The sequence below is a fragment of the Hyla sarda genome, chromosome 6 (genome assembly GCF_029499605.1).
Source record: "Hyla sarda isolate aHylSar1 chromosome 6, aHylSar1.hap1, whole genome shotgun sequence".
NCBI lineage: Eukaryota > Metazoa > Chordata > Amphibia > Anura > Hylidae > Hyla > Hyla sarda.
This window is the reverse complement of record NC_079194.1, coordinates 248,309,240-248,323,815: the sequence shown is the minus strand read 5'-3', so window position 1 is coordinate 248,323,815 and position 14,576 is coordinate 248,309,240. Positions and strand designations below refer to the sequence as shown.

At 44.9% G+C, this 14,576-nt stretch overlaps 1 long non-coding RNA gene across 1 annotated transcript in view; it reads left to right on the top strand.

Moving 5' to 3' along the window:
* The window catches only part of LOC130276909 (uncharacterized), a 125,750-nt gene that overhangs the window by 99,444 nt on the left and 11,730 nt on the right, over positions 1 to 14,576 (top strand). The window contains exon 2 of the long non-coding RNA XR_008845293.1: positions 5,848 to 5,915. This is a non-coding gene — a long non-coding RNA (uncharacterized LOC130276909). The remainder of the gene's footprint in view (positions 1 to 5,847; positions 5,916 to 14,576) is intronic.

Genomic DNA, 14,576 nt, shown 5'->3' with positions numbered 1-14,576 from the left:
AAAAGTACCACTCCCAGCATGCACGGTCTGTCATGCTGCGAGTTTTAGTTTTGCAACAGCTGGAGGTTTGCACCCCCCTCCCCCCCCCCCCCATATTAATGTATAGGGTACAATCACATGGGCGGGGGTTTACAGTTAGTTTCCTGCTTCAAGTTTGAGCTGTGGCAAATTTTCTGCTGCAGCTCAGACTCCTAGAGGGAAACTCTCCGTAAACCCCCGCCTGTGTGAACGTACCCTAAAAACACTACACTACACTACACAAAATAAAGAGTAAAACGGCAGTGTTTCCAAAACGGAGCCTCCAGCTTTTGCAAAACAACAACTCACAGCATTTCTGGACAGCCACTGACTGTCCAGGCATGCTGGGAGTTTAGCAACAGCTAGAGGCACCCCGGTTTGGAAATCACTGGCATAGAATATTTTTGGTAGCGGAAGCAATTGTAACGCTTGCATCAGAGTCCACCCCTATGCAAATCCTCAATTTAGGCCTCAAATGCGCATGGCGCACTCTCTTTTTGGAGCCCTGTCATAGTTCAAGGAGTTTAGGGCCACATATGGGGTATTTCCGTACTCAGGAAATACACCATATGAAAAGGAAAAGTTGGGGTCCACACCAGCCTGTTAGTGTAAAAAAGTAAGAATTTTTACAATAACATGCTGGTGCTGCCCCATACTATTCATTTTCACAAGAGGTACAGAAATACCCTATATGTGGACATAAAATGCTCTGTGGGCGCACAACATGGCTAACTATGTACATTTGAAGCCTAAATTGGTGATTTGCACAGGGGTGGCTAATTTTACAGCGGTTCTGACATAAACGCAAAAAATAAATGCCCATTTGTGACCCCATTTGGAAAACTACACCCCTCACGGAACGTGACAAGGGGTATAGTGAGCCTTAACACCCCCACAGGTGTTTGACAATTTTTTGTTAAAGTTGGATGGGAAAATGAAAATAAAATAATAATTCACTAAAATGCTGGTGTTACCCTAATTTTTTTTTATCTTAACAAGACAAAATTGGAAAAAAGCCCCCCAAAATTTGTAACCCCATTTCTTCTGAGTAAGAACATACCCCATATGTGGATGCAAAGTGCTCTACAGGCACACTACAATGCTCAGTAGAGAAAGGAGCGCCTTTGAGCTTTCGGAGAGAAAATTTGTCCGGAATTGAAGGCCATGTGTGTTTACAAAGCCACAATGGTGTCAGAACAATGGACCCCACATGTGACCCTATTTTGGAATCTACCCCACTCATGTAATGTGATAAGGGGTACAATGAGCATTTGCCACAAACAGGGCATCTAACTGATTTTTGGAACGGTGGTCCGTAAAAATGTAATGTTTAATTTGTACAGCCCACTGTTCCAAAGATCTGTCAAATGCCAGTGGGTTGTAAATTCTTACTGCACCCCTTCCTAAATTCTGTGAGGGGTGTAATTTCCAAAATGGGGTCACATGTGGCCACTGTTCTGTCACCATGGGGGCTTTGTAAACGCATATGGCCCCCGACTTCCATTCCAAACAAATTCTCTCTCCAAAAGCTCAATGGCGCTTCTTCTTTTCTGAGCATTGTAGTTTGCCCACAGAGCACTCTACATCCGCCATGTATCCATGCTCTGAGTAGTTTACAAAGCTTGAAGAAGGGTACAAAATTTTGGGGCTCTATTTACCCTATACCCTTGTGAAAAGGAAAAGAAAAATTGGGGTAACACCAGCTTCTTTAGTGAAACAAATCTAATTTTTCATTTTCAAAATTCATCCTCTGGGGTTTAACTCTCACTGTACCCTACCCCTTGTTACGTATCTTGAGGGGTGTAGTTTCCAAAATAATGTGCCATGTGTTTTTTTTTTTTGTTTGTTTTTGCTGTTCTGGCACCATAGAGGCTTTCCTAAATGCAACATGCCCCCCAAAAACCATTTTCACTTCTGAGCATTGTAGTGCACCAGCAGAGCACTTGATGTCCACACATGGGGTATTTCCTATTAATTTGGAGAAAAAAATGCATTTTTGTGACAAATCTTTTTTTTATTTACACATCGAATTTTAATGAAAAGTCGTCAAACACCTGTGGGTGTTAAGGCTCACTGTACCCCTTGTTACATTCCTTGAGGGGTGTAGTTTCCAAAATAGTATGCCATGTGATTTTTTTTTTTTTTTTTGGGTGTTCTGGCTTCCTAAATGCGACAAAAAAAAAACATTTCAGCAAAATTCACTCTCCAAAATCCAATTGTCGCTCCTTCCCTTCTGAGCCCTCTAGTGCGCCCACAGAACACTTTACATACACATATGAGGTATTTCCTAACTCGAGAGAAATTCAGTTACATTTTTGGGGAGATATCTCTCCCCAAAAAAATAAAGATTTTGAATTTTCTCTTTCACTTTGCTGCTATTCCTGTGAAACACCTAAAGGGTTAACAAACTTTGTAATTTTGAATACTTTGAGGGGTGCAGTTTTTATAATGTATTTCTAACATGAAAGCCCCTCAAATCCACTTCAAAATGAAATGGTCCCCTGAAAAATTCTGATTTAGAAATTTTCATGGAAAATTGCTGCTGAACTTTGAAGCCCTCTGATGTCTTCCAAAAGTAAAAACATGTCAACTTTATGATGCCAACATGAAGTAGACATATTATGTGAATCAACATATAATTTATTTGGAATATCCATTTTCCTTATAAGCACAGAGTTTCAAAGTTAGAAAAAAAGCTAAATTTTCTAAATTTTCATGAAATTTTTGGATTTTTCACCAAGAATGGAAGCAAGTAATGAAAAAATTTACCACTATGTTAACTCCTTAACGACGAAGGACGTATATTTACGTCCTCCGCCAGCTCCCGCGATATGCCGCGGGTCATATCGGGTCGGTCCCGGCGGCTATCAACGGACCCGCGGGTAATGCAGGACATCACTGATCACGGTGATGCCCTGTATTAACTCTTCAGACGCGGCGATCAATGCTGACCTCCGCGTCTGAAGTGAAAGTATCCCGGCTGCTCAGTCGGGCTCTTCGGGACTCCCGCGGTGAAATCGCGGCGTCCCGAACAGCTTACAGAACAATGGGAGGGCCCTTACCTGCCTCCTCAGTGTCCGATCGACAAATGACTACTCCGTGCCTGAGATCCAGGCAGGAGCAGTCAAGCGCCGATAACACTATGCTTATGCAGAATTATAAAACTACATCCCTTTCCCTTATCCCTTTACACCCTTCACTTCAATTCCCTGGTTGGACTTGATGGACGTATGTCTTTTTTCAACCATACTAACTATGTAACTATGTAACACTGATCACAGGCGTGTTAATACAGCATGATAGATCAGTGTGTGCAGTGTTATCGGTCCCTATGGGAGCTATAACACTGCAAAAAAAAAGTAAAAAAAAGTGTTAATAAAGGTCATTTAACCCCTTCCCTAATAAACGTTTGAATCACCTCCCTTTTCCCATAAAAAAAATCATACCGTTAAAAAGTTCAGATCACGACGCAAAAAATGAGTCCTCATACCGTCCTGTACATGGAAAAATAAAAAAGTTATAGGGGTCAGAAAAGGACATTTTTAAACATATATATTTTCCTGCATGTAGTTATGATTTTTTCCAGAAGTACAACAAAATCAAACCTATATAAGTAGGGTATCATTTTAACCATATGGACCTACAGAATAATGATAAGGTGTCATTTTTACCGAAATATGCCTACGTAGAAACGGAAGCCCTCAAAAGTTACAGAATAGCATTTTTTCTTCGATTTTGACACACAATGATTTTTTTTTCCGTTTTGCCGTGAATTTTTGGGTAAAATGACTGTCACTGCAAATTAGAATTGGTGATGCAAAAAATAAGCCATAATATGGATTTTTAGGTGGAAAATTGAAAGGGTTATGATTTTTAAAAGGTAAGGAGGAAAAAACAAAAGTGCAAAAACTGAAAACCCCGGAGTCCTTAAGGGGTTAAAGTAAAATATGTCACGAAAAAACTATCTTGGAATCAGAATAAACGGTAAAAGCATCCCAGAGTTATTAATGCATAAATTGACAGTGGTCAGAATTGCAAAAAAAAAATGCTCAGTCCTTTAAGGTGAAAAAGGGCTCAGTCCTTAAGGGGTTAAGGACCAAAATTGACTGGTCTCCAAGGGGTTACACTATAAACAGACAATGCAAGCTTTAGTTTCAGACAGAGAAATCTTTAGTGGCGCCTGCTATCTGCCATGTCAAAGTGCCTTTTGGCAACCAAAAAGAATAACATTTAATTTAAACACCACTACTTGTAACTTTACTTGTAGAATCACTCTGCAATACTTTTTACTCAAACACTGATGTATGACATACATACAGGTTTAGTTACTATTTATATTTTTGCATAAGGAGACAAGGGTAAGTCTACACATTGGATGAAAAAAATTACACTGTTAAATCGGCCTAAGAATCTGCACTAAAATTCTAAATCAAATCCAAAAGTGTTACATCTGGGATTTTTGATCATTTTTTATTCATGTTTCTCTAATATTTAATGTGACCTTAAATCCAGCAATTCTGGCATTTAGTATATTTAATGTTCATGCCAGTCACTGTGGAGCATCATAAACATATTTTAATAGTGGGGATATTTCTGCAGATGGCAACACCAAATCTCTTTTGTTTATTTTTATTTGCAAAATGCAAAAGGGGGAGATTAAAATTTGTATTAGGGGAGTGGCATATATCATTTTTTTTTCAACTTTTTATTTTTTTTATTTTACGCTTTTGATGTCTCCATAGGGGGCTATTGCAAGCAATCATTAGATTGCTAATACTGAATTGCATAGCATTGATCAGTGAGATGAGCACTTTGATGTCTGCTTTGGCAGATTCTATCAGAGCAGGTGAGGGGACCTCCGGCTGGTATGAAAACTAATCGGATACCCACATACATGTTGCGGTTGTGCTCATCACTTACAAGAGCTGTCATTCATGAACACTATTTACAACAGCATTTAATCGGTTAATGGCAGACATCGGCAGCATTTTGCCTATGAAGCAAGCACAGGAACCTCGCAGGGCTGGCAAGGCTCCTGTGCTTGCTTCATAGACAAAATACTGTGCAGGGTGTAAATGTACAGTATGACTCTTAAAATTACCAGGGCACAAAGGTGTACATTTACGTCCCTTGCCCTTGACCTCTTAAGGACACAGACCATTTTGGCCTTGAGGACACAGCTAAATATTTTTTTTGCGTTTTAATTTTTTTTCATAACTTTCATTTTCATACCTTTTTATCATAAAATTTAAATGTGTCCTTACAATTTGTAGTTGCACATTGAAAAGAAAATTGCATATTTGCTAATTTTGTGGGCATTCATTTTTACGCATTGCACTTTATGGGAAAGCTGACCTGTTCTTTTTATTCTGTGGGTCAATACGTTTAAAATGATATATATGGTTACATGTATTACTATTATTTTACTACTTAATCAGTACCACTTTTGCAAATATGACTTTTCATGCACTTTTTATCAATTTTTTAAATCTATTTTTCTCTAGCCTGTGATGTGGCCAAAATTCTGCAATTCTAGACTTGTGATTAGTAACCTTACATTTAATAGTTCGGATATTTGCAAACGCGGAAATACCACATTTGTTTTATTTTTATTTTATTGTTTGAGATTTTTTTTTTATATTTAAAATGGGAATTATTTCATTTTTTAATAGGTGGGAGGGCTTATTTACATTTATTAACTTTTTTTCTTTTAAGTTTTTTTGAAGTCCTCATAGAGGACTATTTATAGCAATCTTTTGATTTGTTATTACTGTTCAGTGCTATGCATAGGCATTGCACTTATCACTGATATTGTCAATTTACTTCTAGGTGTGCCAGAACTGGAGCTTTGGCTGGCATTGGACCCTGACTCATTGGACCCCGCATTTGCACCACAGGTGATTCGATAAGTCTCTCAAAGCCCCCCATAATCCTTCAGCTGCTGTGATAGATACTGTTCAAGGCATTTAAAGGGTGCATGGCTGGTTAGTGCAATTTCGGATGTCCACCATTAGCGGCAGGTGTTTGGCTGCTGATAGACCCACGGGACCTACCACTAATGGCTGACATTAGAGATGAGCGAACTTTTCAAAAATTTGATTCGGCCGTTTCGACGAATTTTCCGTCGTTTCTAGCCTACATACAGCCTCTATAGGAGTATAGAACACTTCTAAAATGCATATGGAGTGTGCTGGATTAGTGAAATAATACTGTTATTCAGAATAACATGCAGATTACCGGCATCGCTTTTAGAATCACTGCCGCACAGCAGCACAATGACAGAGCCTGGTTGTGGCATCAGTGTCAGGAGACCATATAGTGACTGAATGACACAGTATGGAGGTGTTGGCAGCATGAGGAGACCATATAGTGGCTGAATGGCACAGCCCGGAGTTTCCAGCAGCATGAGTAAACACTAGGCCTTCACAATCCCTAAGACTAATCCCTTAAGGATGCAGGACATACTCAAACGGTCCCTTTTCCGAGTCCTTAAGGACCCAGGACATTTGAGTATGTCCTGTCAAATCCCGGCCCCACGCCGCTAGCTGGAGGGGAGCCGGTGCCCGATGCCTGCTGAAATTGTTCAGCAGGCATCGCGGCATATCGCCCAGGGGGGGGGTCATGATGACCCCCCATGTCGGCGATGGCCGCAGATCGCTGGACAATTCAGCCCAGCGATCTGCGGCGGATTCTGGGTCAATCGGGTCTCCATTGACCTGGAATTACAGGCTGTCTCTGACGGCCCCGAACAGCCATAGCCAGCAGGGGTGAGGTGGCACTGGTGCCACCTCACGGTCGCCCTGATTCGTCGGCTGGTTTACCGGCCGACCAATCAGGGCACCTGCTGCGGGTGTCACTCCCGCAACCAGCTCCGCCCCTCTTCCGAAGGAAGTGATCGGGTGCGGGAAGAGGACCCCGACAGCTGGGGACCCCGATCCCCGGCGTCAATGTTGGGATCGGGGCCCCAGGAGCGGCGGCAGCGGCGAGGGACTGACCTGAAGTGGCGTGGATCAGCAGTTGGAGATGAGTGACAGCCTCCTGCTGTTGCTTAGCAACAGCTCCCAGCATGCAAAAAGGGCATGCTGGGAACTTTAGTTATGCAACAGCAGGAGGCAGACCACCACAGCTCCCAGCATTCCCTTATGGGCATGCTGGGACTTATAGTTTTGCAACAGCTGGAGGCACATTTTTTCTATGGAAAAGTGTACCTTCAGATGTTGTATAACTACAACTCCCAGCTTGCACAAACAGCTAAAGTGCATGCTGGGAGTTGTAGTGGTGCATCTGCTGGTTGCATAACTACAACTCCCAGCATGCCCGTTGGCTGTCGGTGACTGCTGAGAGTTGTAGTTTTGCAACAGCTGAAGGCACACTGGTTGTGAAACTCAGAGTTTTTTTTTTTACCTAACTCAGTGTTTCACGACCGGTGTGCCTCCAGCTGGTGCAAACTACAACTCCCTGCATGCACCGTAAATGCTGGGAGTTGTAGTTTTGCAACAGCTGGAGGCACACTGGATGTGAAACACTGAGTTAGGTCACAAACTCAGTGATACATAACCAGTGTGCCTACAGCTGTTGCAAAACTAAAACTTTCAGCATGTACAATCTGTCAGACCATGCTGGGAGTTGTAGTTTTGCAACAGCTGGATGTCCCCCCCCCCCCCCCCCCAATGTTAATGTACAGGGTATACTCACATGGGCGGAGGTCTACAGTAAGTCTCTGGCTGCAAGTTTGAGTTGCGGAAAATTTTCTGCTGCAGCTCAAACTGCCAGCGAGAAACTACTGTGAACCCCCGCCCGTGTGACTGTACCCTAAAAACACTACACTACACTACCACAAAATAAAATAAAAAAGTAAAAAACACTACATAAACACATACCCCTACACAGCCCCCCTCCCCTCCCCAATAAAAATGAAAAACATCTGGTACGCCACTGTTTCCAAAACGGAGCCTCCAGCTGTTGCAAGACAACAACTCCCAGTATTGCCGGACAGCCGTTGACTGTCAAAGCATGCTGGGAGTTTTACAACAGCTGGAGGCACCCTGTTTGGGAATCACTGGCGTAGAATACCCCTATGTCCACCCCTATGCAATCCCTAATTTAGGCCTCAAATGGGCATTGCGCTCTCACTTTGGAGCCCTGTCGTATTTCAAGGCAACAGTTTATGGTCACATATGGGGTATCGCCGTACTCGGGAGAAATTGTGTTACAAATTTTGTGGGGTATTTTCTGCTTTTACCCTTTTTAAAAATGTAAAATTTTTGGGAAAACAAGCATTTTAGGTAAAAAAAAAAAAAAAAAAAAATTTTTTATATATGCAAAAGTCGTGAAACACCTGTGGGGTATAAAGGTTTACTTAACCCCTTGTTACGTTCACCGAGGAGTCTAGTTTCCAAAATAGTATGCCATGTGTATTTTTTTTTTTTGCTGTCCAGGCACCATAGGGGCTTCCTAAATGAGACATGCCCCCCGAGCAAAATTTGGTCTCAAAAAGCCAAATATGACTCCATCTCTTCTGAGCATTGTAGTTCGCCCGTAGTGCACTTCAGGCCAAATTATGGGGTACCTCCATACTCAGAAGAGATGGGGTTACAAATTTTGGGGGGTATTTTCTGCTATTAACCCTTGAAAAAATGTGAAATTTGGGGGGAAACACATTTTTGTGAAATGTTTTTATTTATTTTTTTACATATGCAAAAGTCGTGAAACACCTGTGGGGTATTAAGGCTCACTTTATTCCTTGTTACGTTCCTTAAGGGGTCTAGTTTCAAAAATGGTATGCCATGTGTTTTCTTTTTTGCTGTTCTGGCGCCATAGGGGCTTCCTAAATGCAACATGCCCCCCAAAAACCATTTCAGAAAAACGTACTCTCCAAAATCCCCTTGTCGCTCCTTCCCTTCTGAGCCCTCTACTGCGCCGCCGAACACTTTACATAGACATATGAGGTATGTCCTTACTCGAGAGAAATTGGGCTACAAATATAAGTATAAATTTTCTCCTTTTACCCCTTGTAAAAATGCAAAAATTGGGTCTACAAGAACATGCGAGTGTGAAAAATGAAGATTGTGAATTTTCTCCTTCACTTTGCTGATATTCCTGTGAAACACCTAAAGGGTTAAAACGCTGACTGAATGTCATTTTGAATACTTTGGGGGTTGTAGTTTTTATAATGGGGTCATTTATGGGGTATTTCTAAGATGAAGACCCTTCAAATCCACTTCAAACCTGAACTGGTCCCTGAAAAATAGTGAGTTTGAAAATTTTGTGAAAAATTGGAAAATTGCTGCTGAACTTTGAAGCCCTCTGGTGTCTTCCAAAAATAAAAACACATCAATTTTATGATGCAAACATAAAGAGGACATATTGTATATGTGAATCAAAAATTTTTTTTGTGAATATCCATTTTCCTTACAAGCAGAGAGCTTCAAAGTTAGAAAAATGCTAAATTTTCAAATTTTTCATCAAATTTTGGGATTTTTCACCAAGAAAGGATGCAAGTTACCACAAAATTGTACCACTATGTTAAAGTAGAATATGTCACGAAAAAGCAATCTCGGAAGCAGAATGATAACTAAAAGCATTCCAGACCGTGGTCAGATGTGCAAAAAACGTCCGAGTCCTTAAGGTGAAAAAGGGCTAAGTCCTTAAGGGGTTAAATCTTGGTTTCACCAGAAAGGTAGGTATCTTTTGCAAATTTCCTTGTGTATTTTACTACACTTTCACTCCACTCTGCCAAAGAGACAGCTGACCTTTTTGAAAGTTTCCCCATATTGCACAAAGGACCTTTGGAGCTCAGCCAGAGTGAACATTGGGTTTGTGGTCACGTGGTCTCTTTTACCAAGACCCTTCCCCCCGATTGCTTATTTTGGTGGGGAAACCATCTCTAGGAAGATTTCTTGTTGTTCCATTTATGAATTATGGAGTCACGGTGTTCTTGGTATTTTTTTTTGAACCTGTCTACAGATCTGCGCCTCTACCCATGTTTCTGACATCTACATGCAGTTCTTTTCCCCTTAAGGTTCTGAATACATAAGCTCCTGCAAAATTTTAGTTTTTACTTTTAAAAAAGTTGGCAAAAAATGTCTAAAATTCTCTCTCCTGCATGCAGCAGTAGCTAAGCCCTACCCCCACTTCCTGTATTCAATTTTGGTCTTTCTGTTACTAAAGATCGACTGAGACTAACGGTTAGTGAACAGCAAATTGTAGAGAAGTAAGTCACTTAGTAGCCAAAACTTTAGGGATTTTTTTCAGCTATAAAGAAATATTTTTTGGTAAATGGAGTGACAGAAATATGCTACAGATTACATAGGCTCTTAAATTAGGAGAAGCTATTTAACCATTTAATTGTCAAGTTATTTAAAGGGAAGTTATAATCAGATTTTACTATGCATAACGTGTGGCAACGTGTTTATATATGTGAAAATTTTCGTCACCATACCCAGGAGATGTTCCTGCTGGGAGGGGTGCAGTGGCGTACCAAGGGGCGGGGGGCATCCCGCCCCGAGTGCTACTCACAAGGGGGGGTGCCAGGGGTGGACTGACCCGCCGCCGCTACTGAGGTCCGGGACTCGTCCCAGATCCCCAGCAGACAGCGGTGCCTTCTCCTGTATGCGCAATACACGCACATACAGGAGAAGGCATCCCCTCTGTGTGAGCCGCATCTGCAGCTACACAGAGGAGATGTGACCTCCACCCCCACGCAGCATGCAGTACAGGCGCCGGTGACGTCGCTCATCCGGTGCCTGTACTGTGGAGGGGAGAAGACGTGGGCCCCTGCTGCTGAGGAGATCGCTGCGTGGGATACCAGGTGAGCATATACCTATGGGGAAGAGGGGGGGGGTTACTCTGCATATACCTATGGGGAAGAGGGGGGGGGTACTCTGCATATACCTATGGGGAAGAGGGGGGGGTACTCTGCATATACCTTTATGGAAGAGGGGGGTACTCTGCATATACCTATGGGGAAGAGGGGGGGGTACTCTGCATATACCTATGGGGAAGAGGGAGGGTTACTCTGCATATACCTATGGGGAAGAGGGGGGGGTTACTCTGCATATACCTATGGGGAAGGGGGGGGTTACTCTGCATATACCTATGGGGAAGAGGGGGGGGGGGGTTACTCTGCATATACCTATGGGGAAGAGGGGGGGGTTACTCTGCATATACCTATGGGGAAGAGGGGGGGGGGTTACTCTGCATATACCTATGGGGAAGAGGGGGGGGGTTACTCTGCATATACCTATGGAGAAGAGGGGGGGGGGGGTTACTCTGCATATACCTATGGGGAAGAGGGGGGGGTTACTCTGCATATACCTATGGGGAAGAGGGGGGGGTTACTCTGCATATACCTATGGGGAAGAGGGGGGGTTACTCTGCATATACCTATGGGGAAGAGGGGGTGGGGTTACTCTGCATATACCTATGGGGAAGAGGGGGGGGGGTTACTCTGCATATACCTATGGGGAAGAGGGGGGGGGGTTACTCTGCATATACCTATGGGGAAGAGGGGGGGGGTTACTCTGCATATACCTATGGGGAAGAGGGGGGGGTTACTCTGCATATACCTATGGGGAAGAGGGGGGGTTACTCTGCATATACCTATGGGGAAGAGGGGGGGTTACTCTGCATATACCTATGGGGAAGAGGGGGGGTTACTCTGCATATACCTATGGGGAAGAGGGGGGGTTACTCTGCATATACCTATGGGGAAGAGGGGGGAGGGGGGTTACTCTGCATATACCTATGGGGAAGAGGGGGGGGTTACTCTGCATATACCTATGGGGAAGAGGGGGGGTTACTCTGCATATACCTATGGGGAAGAGGGGGGGTTACTCTGCATATACCTATGGGGAAGAGGGGGGAGGGGGGTTACTCTGCATATACCTATGGGGGAGGGGGGGTTACTCCGCATATATCTATGGGGAAGAGGGGGGGTTACTCTGCATATACCTGGGGGGAGTTACTCTGCATATACCTATGGGGGAGGGGGGGTTACTCCGCATATACCTATGGGGAAGAGGGGGGGTTACTCTGCATATACCTGGGGGGAGTTACTCTGCATATACCTATGGGGAAGAGGGGGGGGGGGTTACTCTGCATATACCTATGGGGAAGAGGGGGGGGTTACTCTGCATATACCTATGGGGAAGAGGGGGGGGGGGGTTACTCTGCATATACCTATGGGGAAGAGGGGGGGGTTTCTCTGCATATACCTATGGGGAAGAGGGGGGGGGGTTACTCTGCATATACCTATGGGGAAGAGGGGGGGGGGGGGTTACTCTGCATATACCTATGGGGAAGAGGGGGGGGGGTTTCTCTGCATATACCTATGGGGAAGAGGGGGGGGGGGGTTACTCTGCATATACCTATGGGGAAGAGGGGGGGGGGTTACTCTGCATATACCTATGGGGAAGAGGGGGGGTTACTCTGCATATACCTATGGGGAAGAGGGGGGGGGTTACTCTGCATATACCTATGGGGAAGAGGGGGGGTTACTCTGCATATACCTATGGGGAAGAGGGGGGTTACTCTGCATATACCTATGGGGGAGGGGGGGTTACTCCGCATATACCTATGGGGAAGAGGGGGGGTTACTCTGCATATACCTGGGGGGGGTTACTCTGCATACACCTATGGGGAATATGGTGGGGTTACCCTGCATATACCTATGGGGAAGAGAGGGTTACTCTGCATATACCTATGGGGAAAAGGGGGGGGGGTTACTCTGCATATACATATGGGGAAGAGGGGGTTACTCTGCATATACCTATGGGGAAGAGGGGGGGTTACTCTGCATATACCTATGGGGAAGAGGGGGAGGGTGGTTACTCTGCATATACCTATGGGGGAGGGGGGTTACTCTGCATATACCTATGGGGGAGGGGGGTTACTCTGCATATACCTATGGGGGAGGGGGGTTATTCTGCATATACCTATGGGGAAGAGGGGGGTTACTCTGCATATACCTGGGGGGGAGTTACTCTGCATATACCTGGGGGGGTTACTCTGCATATACCTATGGGGAAGAGGGGGGGGGGTTACTCTGCATACACCTATGGGGAAGAGGGGGTTACTCTGCATATACCTATGGGGAAAAGGGGGGGGGTTACTCTGCATATACCTATGGTGAAGAGGGGTGGTACTCTGCATACACCTATGGGGAATATGGTGGGGTTACTCTGCATATACCTATGGGGAAGAGAGGGTTACTCTGCATATACCTATGGGGAAGAGGGGGGGTTACTCTGCATATACCTATGGGGAAGAGGGGGGGGTTACTCTGCATATACCTATGGGGAAGAGGGGGGGGTTATATACCTATGGGGGGGTTACTCTGCATATACCTATGGGGGGTTACTCTGCATATACCTATGGGGGGGTTACTCTGCATATACCTATGGGGGGGTTACTCTGCATATACCTATGGGGGGGTTACTCTGCATATACCTGTGGGGGGTTACTCTGCATATACCTATGGGGGGGTTACTCTGCATATACCTATGGGGGGGTTACTCTGCATATACCTATGGGGGGGTTACTCTGCATATGCCTATGGGGGGTTACTCTGCATATGCCTATGGGGGGTTACTCTGCATATGCCTATGGGGGGGTTACTCTGCATATACCTATGGGGGGGGGTTACTCTGCATATACCTATGGGGGGGTTACTCTGCATATACCTATGGGGGGGGTTACTCTGCATATACCTATGGGGGGGGGTTACTCTGCATATACCTATGGGGGGGGTTACTCTGCATATACCTATGGGGGGGGGGGTTACTCTGCATATACCTATGGGGGGGGGGTTACTCTGCATATACCTATGGGGGGGGGGTTACTCTGCATATACCTATGGGGGGGGGTTACTCTGCATATACCTATGGGGGGGGTTACTCTGCATATACCTATGGGGGGGGGTTACTCTGCATATACCTATGGGGGGGGTTACTCTGCATATACCTATGGGGGGGGTTACTCTGCATATACCTATGGGGGGGGTTACTCTGCATATACCTATGGGGGGGTTACTCTGCATATACCTATGGGGGGGTTACTCTGCATATACCTATGGGGGGGGTTACTCTGCATATACCTATGGGGGGGTTACTCTGCATATACCTATGGGGGGGTTACTCTGCATATACCTATGGGGAAGAGGGGGAGGGGGTTACTCTGCCTATACCTATGGGAAAGGGGAGGAAAGGGGGGGTGGGGTAACTCTGCCTATACCAATGGGGAAAGGGGAGGAAAGGGGGGGTGGGGTAACTCTGCCTATACCAATGGGAAAGATGGGGGGTGGTAACTCTGCCTATACCAATGGGGAAGAGGGGGACAACTCTGCCTATGGGGAAAGGAGGATGGGGGTGTAATTTTGCCTATACTTACGGGGGAAAGGGGGTGGGGTGACTCTGCGGCCTATACCTAAAGAGAAAGGGGGGTTATCTCTGTTCCTATACCTATTGGGAAGGGGGTTTAACTCTGCTGCCTATACCTATGGGGAAGGGTGGGGGGCTACCTCTGCTGCCTATACCTTTGGGGGAGGGGGGTTAATTAAA